This window comes from Pyxicephalus adspersus, chromosome 2 (genome assembly GCF_032062135.1).
Source record: "Pyxicephalus adspersus chromosome 2, UCB_Pads_2.0, whole genome shotgun sequence".
In the NCBI taxonomy this organism is placed as follows: domain Eukaryota; kingdom Metazoa; phylum Chordata; class Amphibia; order Anura; family Pyxicephalidae; genus Pyxicephalus; species Pyxicephalus adspersus.
The window spans coordinates 90,665,656-90,680,315 of NC_092859.1; the positions used below are offsets into that span (position 1 = coordinate 90,665,656).

The 14,660-nt window shown below is 36.9% G+C and overlaps 1 protein-coding gene across 1 annotated transcript in view; it reads left to right on the top strand.

Moving 5' to 3' along the window:
- The first annotated feature begins 12,913 nt into the window (after positions 1-12,913).
- SLC38A1 (solute carrier family 38 member 1) overlaps positions 12,914-14,660 on the top strand; it is a 37,381-nt gene continuing 35,634 nt past the window's right edge. The window contains exon 1 of the mRNA XM_072401443.1: positions 12,914-13,215. The gene's annotated coding sequence lies outside the window, so the exon portion shown is untranslated. The remainder of the gene's footprint in view (positions 13,216-14,660) is intronic.

The window sequence follows — 14,660 nt, forward strand, 5'->3', positions numbered from 1 at the left end:
TTCTGCAGTACTTTAGAACTGACAGTGGTTTTGTGTATTGCCATAACATACCTGGTTTAATGGAGGAATTGGGAATTTAAATCTATAACTCAACTAAATGGCGACTATTCATCGATAGCTCAAGGGGGACCTTAAAGTGTGTCCTCCTTCACAATGGCAATATATTTGGGTCGGTCCCAATTGGCCATTCAGTTTCTCTTTGTGAAGAATATGCAGACATAAAGAGAGAGTGGTTGCAATATCACCAACACAATTGGGTCATCTGTGTTGACCTTAAAATGGTATGCTTCCTTCTTGGTCAGCAACGCGAATACACCAAGTATCCCTGTTATCTGTGCATGTGGGACAGCAGAGCTCGTGAGAGGCATTGGGTGGAAAGGAATTGGTCTCCAAGATCGGCCCTTAAACCAGGTGATCCAAACATGAGCCACTTGTTGATAGAAAGAATATTATATTCCTGCCTCTGCACATGAAACTGAGTCCGATGAAGCAGTTTGTTAAAGCTTTGCCAACTGAAGGAGACTGTTTCAAGAACCTCATTTTGGCATTTCCTAGCCTGTCTTTCGAAAAAATAAAGACCGGTGTGTTTGATGGCCCACAGATTCGGCAGCTCATCAAAGATGATCATTTCATCAGGACAATATCAGAAGTTGAAAAGAATGCTTGGTTACCATTCAAAGCCATTGTCAAGGACTTTCTTGAAAAAAAACACATGAGCAAATAATTACACAGAAATTGTCCAGAAACTCTTGGAGAGCTTCAAAATGCTTGGTTGCACAATGAGCATCAAGGTGCATTTTCTGCATAGCCATCTTTCTAAATTCCCGGAGAACCTTGGTGCAGTCAGTGATGTGCAAGGTAAACGATTCCACCAAGATTTGAAGGTCATGGAAGGACGGTATCAGGGGAGGTGGGATTTACATATGGGGGCTGACTATTGTTGAAATATCTGGTGAGATTGTCCTAATACTGAACACTCCAGGAAAAGCTATAGGCGTAAATTTTTACCTTAACTGCTTAACTGATCATTTTCAAATGTTTACTGTACAAAAAATGTCATCGAGTAACAATAAATCGTTTGTATGAACAAAACAAATTTAAATAAACAGTACATTCAAGTTTTTAGTTATAAATACCTAAATAGTAAAGTATATAATAGGCAAAGCTCAGCATAGTAATTGTGTGAATGTTTGTTGTGTTGATGGGGTTGGCAACATAAACAGTGCTGTGTGTAATACATTCTCTCATGTGCCCTCATGAACTGTCTGCAGCAAAAGCAGCTTAGGATGCTGTGATGTATTTTTATCTACATATCCAGGCTAATCTTTTGTATGACAGATTAACTCTCTAGCAGTAATTGGTCTTTACTCTATTACAAAATATAATGTGTTTGTATTGCGTTAACTGTAATTAATGGTAATAACACTATGAGATGTTTTCTTTTTTACTAATAAACATATTGTAAATAAATTAGTGCTACATGTCCATAGCATGTGCTAAGATTTCCTCTTGGTTGTAAACCAATCCTTGGTTGTAAACTCAGCATGAGGTCGACAAAAAGTACACAGAATACATTACATAGGCCCATGTAACATTTTCAGAGACCATGTTACCAGTAAGTTTATCAGTGGCAATACCATTAAGTTATTGCTGATATTCTTTGATTTACTCTTTCTATTACATAATAAAATGAAACAGGACTAAAAGTGTTTGAAATAGTTTTGTTACTTTGTTTTTTAAAGGCATGTTACGCTACAACTAAACCTCTGGTAGAGGTTATTTAAAAATTAAATAAATATAAAAGCATATATAAAATATGTTTCTGTAAAGCATACACACCTATACACTTTGCCTTTTTAAAATCTCTACACCAAAATTCTGTGAGCTTGTAATTACTTCCTCAGCTCTTCCAGAACACAAACCATCTTTTCATGTCTTTGGTTCCATAACATTAGGGGAAGGCGTCATTGAACATTCTTTAAGATGCACAAAAGTTTACAAAGACAGGAAACCCACAAAGAGTCTTGCAAATACGGAACCTGTAATAATACATTTACATCACATCCTTTGTTGTATAGCATTTTTTTTCTACAGTTAATAATTTACACTAATGACTATTTATTTGTACCCAGCATTTGCAATTATATAATATTAAAAAGGAAGGTATAAAGCTTTCTGTACTCTTGCAAAATATTCCCAGGCTGTTATGTAATTTACAAGATGTTTTTGTAAAGGATTTTTTTTAAAGAAAGTAAATAACATGTTTGGATATAATTGAAAAAGATGCCAAAAATACTTCTTTGCTTGTTGATTGTTTTTTTGGCTGTTTGTTGAATAGAAAATGAAAAAAACGTCATTTTAAATATTTAGAAAGAATGTACTATTACTATATAAATGACTATAATTTATTGGTAATATAATGTGTCCCATAATGTGATTGATGATGATGCCAATGATAATGGAGGTAATGGTGGAGTATGGTTACTGTGCATGCACACTAATAAGGAAATGAATAGTAAATGTTGTTCATTAAAGCTTTCTATCCTAAGCTTACAATAACATTGCTCTGAATGTGAAATTGAAGTAATTTGTTACAACACATTTACTGGCGTTGTGTTGTAATTTTGCTGTTCTCTTTCGTTTTACTTCTTAAATCTAAAATTGTATACAGGGAACTACATGAGCCTATCTATAGCCACTGCATAGTAAGAATATACCATTTGTATTGATGCCATTTTTCTGACCCCTGAATAACAAACCAACACCCCATGCGTTATTTATTAAGTCTAAAAAAAAACTAAAGTATTTTGCAAACATATTACTAATGGCTTGGCATTCAGATGGTACAGAACAGTAACATTTCAGTTATAATTCATGTGACCATAAATTGAGGCTTTTGATTAAATCTTTACTGTATGCAATGATAGGCTAATCTGAACTCTGATTTTCCTCTTTGTTAGGGATCACATGTTCATTGCCTATGCTTTTGATTATGTGACCAGCAGTAGAAGAAATAGGCTGTCATTCTTTCCAGTAAATGTATGATTTTATCTTGTGATAATCAATAATTGTGATTAGTTATTTATCTATTCTTGCAACATTACTAACAGATCTTATACACTGATCTACATGGAAATCACACCACAAAGCTATGTTAATTGCACAGAGTAAAAGAGGTTTTAACCACAAAGGTGAAATAGCTTCTTTTTTTGTGTCCCTCCATTCCTTAGGATGACCCAATCATGCCTGCAAATCTTAGATCAGTCTATTTGGTCTTATACTAGTCATACAGTGTATGTTCAACATTGATCGATATTCCCGATTGAAAAGATAGTTTTACCACATTGTACAAGTCAATGTTGAAAATTGATTGTTGATCGCACCCCTGGACTAGATTGATAAAGATGTGATCTAAATAAATATGTTATCTTTTCACAGAATCATGTTAGTAAACATTGTATACACTAACAAAATAACAATTAGACATGAAAGACCACAGATTAGAGTGTAAAAAAGTGAGACATGATCTGGTGCCCCCCCCCCACTTTATAGATTAGTAAATTCAAAGTTAAAAATCTACAATGCTTCATATAAATTTAATCCTTAACAGCCACAATAAATATAAATATACATTCTGTGCACCAAATGACTTTGCAAACCCAGATTCTGCATTTCCAGACATATAAATAAATAATGTAGGAAAGTAGCAACTCCACTGGCTTGTAGTAAATTAAAAGGACACTGCATTTCTAGAAAGATCAATGTACTTGCCGAAATGTTTTAGGCTAAATATTAAAACTGATGCAGCCATTTTCCTTGCTGTGTTCATAGATTTTGCTACTGTTCAGCAGTTCACACAACCACAAAAGGGTTAATTTACTAATGGAGAACCAACAGCCTGGTGAAGCTATATTAACTTCCTCAATTCAACTATGTGAAAGAGAAATTCCCAGCAGCAGGAGGTATTACCTTCTGTGGACATGCAGCCAATAAAGATGAAGACCTTGAGTTGTAAGGAATGGGATGTCAGTGCCAGTAGGGTTCTTTCCTCCTGGCACCAAGCCAACAGTGCAACATTCTTTGTAATTTTTTTTTGTAAATTTCCACCATAAACTAATGTTTGTTTCTCATGAAAATAACGTTTATAAAAACGCTCTAGGCTACGTAGCAAACAAGCTTCTAGCCAATTCTAATATATGCTTCTGTGGGGGAAAGACCTGAATGAAACAGTCCTGACATGTGGCAGCAGATTTGAAAATCTACCGAGTCTATCGAGTTGCTCCTCTAATGTGAATGCAGTCAAACCTAATTACAAATTTTTAATGCAACGGTAAATGCTACCCGCTACGTTCTCTAAGTATGTGCCATCAAGGACTTGCTTTTGAGGATCTGAAGCTGCAAGCTTGCTGTTTCAAATATGGTGATCATACATGATCATACATCAACAATTTGGAGATTCTGAACAGCGGTATACCAAGTGTTCTATGCGGTCCTAGACAAAGCTATATCCAAGGATTCTAAGGTAGATCTTATAAAATGGCAAGCCCCTGACTAAAACTCAGAGTTGATTACTTATCTTTATTTTTTAGTGTGGCAAAACAAATATTGGCCAAGGCATGGTGGATAGGTGTGCCAATAATCTCTTTTGTCAAGCGCAAGATGTCTTGATATCTTCTGAACGAAAAGTTGTCTGCAATCCTTTAGGACTTGGTAAAAAAAAAACCCTGGATCACATTGATTATTTACCTTTAGACTTTGATCATTTATTCCTGACCATTTAGCTACACCAACCTATGTTTAAAAAGCTTTCAGAATTGCTATACATACCCTATCAGACCCCAGTACCACCCCCACCCCACCCCAGTCACCCCCCTTCCTTGTTTTATCTCAATCTTTAATCATTTCCCTTTGACTCTTTTCTTTTTTACATTTTATACATACCTCACGCACGGGGAGACAGGAACAATAGGGGGCATAAGGAGGTGGTGTGAGCCCTGAGAAGGGCCAAGGTGCAAAGTCTAAGCCGTAACCAGGTCTTCTCCAGAAACTCTGATGGTGAGGATGTTGCGCAGCTGAATATGGCCAGATTGGGGTCCTTATGCACACCAAGGTGGGCAAGCACGGTACCAAATCACCAGCCAGAGTCAAGGAAAGCCGGGGTCGGGACAGGCAGCAAGCAAGAGAGGTCAGATCACACGCCAGGGGTCAACAGCCAGGTATCCAGGAGACAGACAGCAATGACACAGGGGCCACTGCCGGCACAGGGAACACAGGCGACACTGCAAACAGCAGGAGGTACAGGTGCTGCAGGGATATTCACAGGCAGACAGGAACACAGGAACAGCAAAGGGAAGTTGGCTGGAAACCAACAGACTGGACAACGAGGGGTTAACACCGGAGCTGGAGACAGGAAACACTGACAAAAGCAGGTGTATAGGAACTAGTTCACAGAACTAAGGGTTTGGCACAATGGAGACACAAAGGAGACACAACTTGTTGCACCAACACAAAATGGAGTATCGGAGCTAACTAAATAGCCAGGACTGGTTAAGAGGCTTTTTTCTGATTAGCCAGCGGCATGGACATAATTGATAAAGCTTGGAAACAAAGGCACCCCCAGCAACAGAACTGCCTGCATGCGCAGGGGGGAGATGCCTGTGCTTTAGTGAGGTAAATGTGACATCTCCTCTTAATACATGACGTTAAGATAGGACAGGTTCTTACTATACCCGTTGACAGACAGGTAATATTTTCTGTGGCTTACTCAAGCTACTAGTATTGTTGGAAACCTTGAAATAACTTTCAGGTCTTAGGAATTCCTGCTACAATTACTATATCCACAGCCCACAGTACATGACTAGGGTAGTGCGGATGCCATGCCCCCGCTCTTGCTTTCATCCCCCCCCCTCTTCCCCTTCATCTTTCATCACTTCCCCCATACTACTTCTTCACCAACCCTTATCTCCATTTCCCTTTGCTTGCCAACCTACCCCTCCTATCCCTACCCCTATATAAAAAAAACGCAACACCTTTTTGGACTTAAATTGGCTGGCAAGCAGCCATTTTTTATTTTCACAAAAAAATAACATAACATTTGCATAACATTAAATAACTACAAAATATAATTTAACCATTATTAATAATAATTAAGTAACCATAAGAACCATAAATAACATACATAAAATTAATATTACCAAACAACTGTAACCATTTAAAAATAACTATATATAACTATAAATAATTCCAATTATTAACCTCTTCACAAGCCCCAACATTTACTAAATGAACCCCCCCCCCCCCGCTTCAAAAGTGATAACTGGAGATTACTTTATTTCCTATCCACTTTCGCTCCTCCCAATGCATCTTTCAAATCTTTAACTCTTTCTCCACCTTCTCCTTCTAACTCCCCCCCCCCCCTTTCTCCCTTCGCTGGGCAGCCCCTTTCACTCCTGTCATGAAGGCCCTGCTCATATTCTGCTATAGGCCTTTCTTTAATGTGGAGGTCAGTGAAAAGAATGTTTTGTGCATTGCTGGGGAATGGGAAAAATATTATCCTTACAGATAGCCAAAAAGATTATTGGTGTCATTTAAAATAATTTAGGAGGCACAAAGTACTCATTACATAAGGAACTTCTGGAGGAAGTCTGGTTGAGAAACACAGATTCATATAGTTTATTAGATTTACTACAGGTATTGCGGTAAAAGTTAATCCAAGATAAACAGAGCAAACCACATATGGGACTTTTCAGGAAGCAAAAATAAATTTACCATTTCAATTACAATCAATATAATAAAAGTATGGTGTTTTTATTATTCATTGTGTTTTTTTTCTTGAACACAGAAACACAATACAAATCTTGTTGATTTACCCATTTTCCTTGATGCTTCTTCCTTGCTGAAATTTACTTTCCCCGTAACCCCAAACATTTTACCACGGTTCAAAGCTTTGTGATGGGTTAAATATGCTAATAGGTGCTCACCATGACAGTGTACATGATGCTAACACACTTACATTATTGCCTTAATGACATGAAAGGGTATTTTGTTTATGATTTTTTTTTCATAAAATATAAAAAAAAAATGTTAATACCTCTGCTGGGGCAGACATGTAAATACATAACATGTCAAATTAAATTAATTACATCAGAGATTAGGTAAATAATCAAGACTGACAATATGCATATCCAAAGCTACGGAAATAATTGCAGATAATTTAACATTTATCATTCATTTCTGTTATTGATTTAGTACCTACACAATGTATTGTATTTCTAGATATACTGTTATACTATTTTCTACATAAGGAGTGGGTACAAAAACAGGAAAGCAAATAATCTACATCAAAACGTTTCATTAAATTATTTTAGGATATATAATAATTCTGAACTCTAGTGATATTTAAAATACACAAATTAACGCAGCTCTGTAATCACTAATAATTCATCATGTATTTGTTAATGCAAGCTGTGCAACTATGTCAATTTGACCTGGTATTAGCCTCTCGCAGTCCCTCAGCAGGCCTGGGTGTGAGAGGAAGGATCATTACATGTGCTGACAAGAAGCATGCTGATGGGAAAATAAAGCAGTGAAACAGGGATATAGATATCATTGTGTTGCTTCTAATTTTGCTGTTCAGTCACACAAGGTACAGGACTCAAATGGGAGGGGTGCGGGATATTTTTTTTACATATATGATATGATCAGGTGACTTTCCAGCTAAGCAAATGATTACTTGAGTTAGAGAGACTAAAGCTAGCGCTACAAAATCCTGTAGCAGCCACAAGTTATCCTATCACTATCATGCTGTAATAAAGATCAGCAATAAAAGGGTTACAGTAAAACGGCCCATGCTATGAACATTTATTTATTCATTCTCAACAAACATGAAATCAGATTTAAAACAATTCTTCACTAACCTCATTTGCTGCAGACACTGTTGTGTAATTCATTCTAAATATGAATCACAAGGGACCCAGTGAAGTTGAAATGCAGCTCTGCATTTTACTTTTATCATACTTCTCTGCACCTATTTTGTGTTTATATGAGAGATTACAAAGCTGGCAGGATATAGACTCACTGCTGGTAATGGTATCAAAATACCAACAGCAGGAAAGTGAAAGTATTTTTTCTCAAAATTTTTAGGATGAATTACTTCATGGTCTCTGCAGATACAAAGGTCAGTGACAGCTTAGTTTACAGTATTTTTGATAACAATACTTAAATAATCGAAAGTCCATAGCCTAGTCACAGTAATATTTTAACAAAACCTTAAGCTTTAAATAGAATGAAAACAACTTGTATTGCTTATATAAAATAATCCAGCATTTAATGCACCTGAAGAAACTTAAGGTGGGACTAAACCAAAAAACAAAAATCACACTTACCTTCTGTAAAGCCCCCGATTTCTCCAGCGCTGTCCGTTTTTGGGTCCCACACCATCCTGGAATCCGCCTTTGTCTTGGTGTGAGGCCATCTTCTTTCTTCTGGCTATGTCACCCAATCCCCCGAGATAAGGTATGTGCAAATGGAGCAGCCAGAAGTCTACTGGGATGCATGAGGCATGTATCCTTCAGTGATAAAAACAGAAAGGGAGAGGCTTAAAATTATACATTTTTACCTTACGTGAAAGGGTTATCTACCCTTGTAAAGTAAACAATTTGGTGATAGGCTTGGTGACAGCCAACTGGTTAACAGGTGAGTGACATAAATGTCATCGACAACTTAAGACAGCATGACTGTGGACTTCTTTAAATATATAAAAAAAAGTTCAAGTGTGCATGTATTGCAAATATGTACTGCATTTGTGTTTGTTGTATTGTTTTACCATACACTTTAAGTAGTTAGAACAATGGTTGCTCTGATTATTGCATTTTGTGCAATATGGTATGCTTGGGTAAAAAATATAGAATTGGAATATTCAACAAAGATTGAAATAAAGCCAAATTTGAATGTAACCAAAAACTGAAAAATAATTAGCAACTGTTAGATTATAAAGGGTAAGTCAATTTATTTCTATTTAATATAGTTGTTTTTTAACAGACAAGTGAGAAGAATATTAGGCAGCTTTTGGTAGAAAACTAAGACAATTAGAGTAGGTAGAATCAAACTACAAAGTTCACAGATCATTACATTATTTGTTAACTGCCTTCTACTGCATGACCACCTAGCATGATTCTTGATAAATCCAGCAAAAAAATAATACAATGAAGAACTGGATTTAAATATTTAAAGGAATGTCATCATACTATCTCCTTCCCTTGTACGAAAACAAAAAATGTGTTTTCAAAGGTAACATTTTTATCTCTTTTACATGTACGACTAAACAAAAACAAACCTTTGGATAAAGAAATGTTAGTTTTTTTTAATCAAAAAGAAGGGATAACATTTGTGTTTTTAAATTTGGATAACAATCACCTTTTATATTATTCGATTGTACTTGTGTCAGTACACATGCATTGTTTAGTTGTAATGTCATAGTGCAGCTGCAAAGAACTGTGGAAACCACTGTGACCTGTCATTGTGACATGAGGAAAAAACAATGACAGCGGTAATGGTGGCCGGGCATTTAATGATGTACAAGCCATACTTGTAGAACAAGCAGTAATGAGCTAAGTAAAACCTGGAACTTTACAAAGGTTATGAATCATACAATGCAAGAACAATTTAAGAATGCCACTCATAACATTTAGATATATATGATTTTTTTTTTACTTTTCAATATTTTTATTTAATTTTTTTACAGTAAAACAAAATCAGGAGCAAGGCATAAAACAAAATTAAAACAAATCAAAACGTTGCCTAGAAGTACAAAAAACGTATTACTTAAAGGAAGTGCAATCCCACTTAAATCCAAAGTGGTAAAGCACAATCTTAACCCATGGTAATGCTTGATTTAGGGGATTGTCAGGTCTCCAACACATTATCCACACCAGGGGTGCCCAACAGGTGGATCGCAATCTACCGGTAGATCGCAAAGGCAACGCGAGCAGATCGCAGAGCCCTGCCTTTCAAAATAAACGCTACCGCGCACAGGAGTTATTTAGTCCAAGTCTTTATTGTTGGTAGATCATTTTGACTTGGTCAGTTTAAAAGTAGCCTTCAAGCCAAAAAAGTGTGGGCACCCCTGATCCACACAAAGTAAAATCAGAAACAGGAATGAGATGGAAAAGAGAAAGTATGAGGCGGGTGGTTGGAAATATACATAAAGCCCAATAAGGAGTAAGACTGGAATGCAGCAGGCAAACTAGAATACAGGGGGGTGGAGGTTAATAAGAAAGAAGGGGAAGGAGACTGGGCAACCCAAAGAAGCCAGAATCAGTCATGTAACATTTACCATCTGATATAGAAATATGAAGTTCAATAGTAAGTATTTTTTTAATATAAAATATTTACTAAGCTAACTCTTTGTTGTCTAGTGACATGTGATTTAACATTTGGATACGTTTAAAATGATTTCTTACTTCCTGCTGATTTCTTCTTAGCAGAGCACAAAACAAGAACCACTTTATTTGGCACATTTGTGCTTGCTTGTGTTGTTAAATAAAGGTGTGGTAGGGCTGAAACAGGATAATGGATTAAGAATCATTTTCTGTGCTTCCAACATGTTACAAGTAGCCAATGGCAATTAAAATCACTGCCGTGAATCAGTATTGTTGGTCTACTACTTTCAAATCTTAGGAGGGCTGAAATTACTTCTGGCATGAGATGATACAACTGTTTAAGCATAAGAAAGTTTTACGAAAATAAAGGAAACCGGAACATCTGTGAGCTACATTGTATGGCCATCATGTTGGCTAAGAAAGTAAGATCACAGCATATCCTGCAGTGATCCTAAATATATGGACAGATCCATCATTACTTTTCATTGTTTTTGGTAAGAGAAATCTGTGTGTGGTCTAGATTCCAACTACCCCCAGGGCAGATTAGGCAGCAACCTATTTCTGTTATTCTTCTTGTGCCCAAATCATGCACACTAAAGCATTTACCTATTATCAAGTAGCTAAAGTACGTTGAAAAAAGCCCCCATTCATCTCTAATCTATTTTAACCTAATTTGAATGAGTTTGTCTGTACTGGGAAACTAACATGTCTGCTTTGCAGCTGATATTTTTTTCCAACATAGGGCAGGTACCAAGGCTGTCCTTTCTTTACCACATAAAGATTTGTGATACAATGCAGTTTACCAATAATCACTTTGCATAGGGGTCATATTGCCATGTGTGATTATCAAGCTACAACCTAGTTGGGGGGCATTTGGCCTGTATTGTAAAGATATGTTGAGTTAGTGGCCCTGAGTGAGATACCTCACTATTCAGACACTGAACAGAGCAGGACCTACAGTCAATGACTGTGTTTGAATGGCAAATATCAATCCCCAACTTCACTTTGACACTTCTGATCATGGCTTCTACGCAGTCATGCAGCAATGACCTTCTTTGCAGATTGAGCTCATGTGATCAGATGCTGAGAGCTACAAAGAAAGCTGATGCTGGAAGACATGCAAAGGTATAACTCAATAAATCATGTCCTTGGGAGATATTCACCTATCATCACTGTAGCTCTTGTGGTTACATTTTGCCAGTCCAGTTTCTTTAGCCCACAAATATCTGCTGCCATCATGAAAGGGCTAATTGGTTTGATTTGCCCCCCAGTCCAAATATTCATAGTGTTTTCCTTGATTCAGTGTGATTGTTAGACATTACTATCTAAATCACATTTCATCAGCAATTTACCCAGGCTCCTGCATGGTTTTTATACCAGGTAAATGATTAAACAGGTTATATAGTTTAGGTAGTCAAGTGAGTTAAAATTAGTTTGTGCAAATACTTTACAGTTTGTTGATTGTATGGTGAGCTAAATATTTCATTCTAGCGTTAAACTTTACAATGATAAACTAAGATAATTGAAAGAAGCTAATGCCATAAGTAACATAATGCTGTCAACAGAAAAAAAAAAAACTTTGTGCTGCTGCTGTATAATAAACTTCTCTATGCAATGCCAGAAGATTGTGGCTGGTGGAAGGCATCAGCAGTGTGCTGTACATAGTTTCCCCTAAACATTGCAGCACCCTGCCTCATTCAGACCACACTAGGTTATGCCTACATAGGGAACAAATCTTCTTTGAATAAAATAACTAGAATTCAATGAATAAATGTATTTAACCAGGTGCAGAAAAGCTGGAAAAGAAAGGGTTATATGATTCTCGGTGTCTATTACCCAACAAAGCAGGTGGGCTCAATTTGGCTATCTGCAGCTTTTATTGCACAGTGAAATCAGAAAATGCTATTTCAGTCCTGGTAATGAGCTTGTACAACTGTGAATAAAGATTAAGTAGGAAGTTATCTTTATTTTAATAATAATTTTAAATGCAACAGCAATGTAATTATTTATGCAACAACAAATGTAGCAACTGTTATTATTTAATTCATAGGAATTTATAAATAGATCTAGAATGTATTTCAATAAAACAAGTGTATTTTAGTGCATGTATAGACCTCAGGAAGGTATTGTATCCAGCTGAGGATGCAATTCTAAATGCACAGCATATACCCAGGTATTGATATCCATCAAAAACTGCTGATCCAGGGAATATCGGATGATTTTTTTTATTTCTTGTTGAATCAAATTGCAGCATATATTTGCCTTCCTCCTGGATCAAATGTAAGCTTGGTTTTCCAAATAGAATATGCAATATATATATATATATATATATATATATATATATTATTTACAACAATAGGATCTCTATCTAGATATCTATCCATCTATTGTTTAAACTTTATGAACTTGACTTTGTTTTAACCTATGTGAGCAAAAGGGAAAAAAAACTATTATCTGGTATTTAAAGAGTTAATGACAAGTGACACAAAATGTAGTGCTGTATGTGTGTATTTTTTCCCAGGTGATAAAAGGAGTAGTTTCCAGATGAACCAGAAAAGCATGATAGATGAGTAGTGCAGAGGCATGCAGTGAAGGTGCTGCTGTCAGGCAGGGTAAGGTAGGCTGTGTGTAGGAGGTGCTGGCTCTCTGGAACACATGCTCTGAGTCTGATGCAATCCTTTGTCTGCACAGTAGAGTACGCACATCCATCGGGTACAGCTGCTTCTTGCCTGTCTCCTTCTCCATCTATCCCTCCAGCAAGTGATCCCAGCTCCCCATCTTTGGATGTACTGCCTAGTCTTCATTGTGGAACTACCTCAACACCTCCCACACCCAGGTAAGACCTTGCTGCTGGAGAGAACAGAGCATCACCCTTGTATGGAGCCTTGCATGTGCTCCACCACCCTGACACTTGTCTTCATAGCTGTCACAGGGGAATGATTATCTTCTGAGATCATTATAGTTTATTATACTGGGGAAGGAGCAGATCAGGTACATGGTGGATGCATTCTATGTAGCATGGAATGTCAATCTCCTTGGACTGGGTTGTATTTTATGGCATGTCCTTCTAGAAGGGGATGGCATGTTCTGAGATGGATGTAAATAGCAGCACGTTTCAATGGCAGAATGGAGATCACTGAGTGATGAGATGGGTATGTTATTTCCCTGGCTGAACTGAATGATCCATTACATGATCCTCAAAGGCATAGGGATGTGTGAGTCAAGGACCACTCCTATTCCCATGTCACATCTAAATCTAGGGCTCAATACATCCCCACCACCACCTTCTCCTCCTCTGCCCTTCAATGCATTTTTCTATGTCACCCAGACAGATTAGGAAATATTCTGCATCCATCACATGAGTTTATTACAAGATTGCTACCTTTATAGCATAATGACAATTTAGTCTGCTACCTTTTTGGATTTTTTTTTTTTATAATCCAAGAAGAATGATTTATTGATTGCTGTTATAAAACACATGAAAGTGATGACGAAGGCAGTTGATGACTGTCCTAGCACATGATTGGAAGAGAGCATCATGGATGGAGGTGGTAGTGACGTCACAGCACTTCATCATCTACATATACATGTCTCTAGGCGTTTGTCAGCTGACCCCGCCAGTAATAGCAGCATCACACTCTGTTCACAATGTACTGCAAGGCAGCAGCTGTGACATTGGATCCTCCATGGCATTAAAAAGCTTATGCAAAGCAACAGCAGTGTGTTCTCTGGTGGGTTTATGTTCCCTTACCAAGACAACATTGCTGTAACGTGGGAAATTCCACTGCCATTGGTCATTGAGATGAGTGACGTTGCAGGAAGCATGGCTTCCATTCTCCATAATCCTCTTAGCACATGCAGAATAATCTTAGGTACTGATCTGCATGTAAAAGAAGCACAGATGTAAAATGACATCCCTCCTGGAGCTCACTGGGTTTTATTGGTATACAGAATTGAAAAAAACATCTTGTAAAGCATCACACCTCATACTAAATTATCATTTCTGATAATAATCAGTATGTTTACCAATGGCAAGTGGAAAAGTCGTCAACCGCAACAATTTTGTTTCCAGCTGTATTTTTTTCAATAGATTTATGAAATTTTACAAAAAGCCTATGATAAAAAACACTGTAGCTCATTAGTGGTGTATGATGAAAGAAGCTTCCAGTATTAAAACAATGCATTGTGACATACAATGAAATCAGGAAAAACATATGGACAACAAGTATTTAAAGAAACAATAATGGTGGTTTATTTGCAGGTTGATGTAGTTGATTGGCT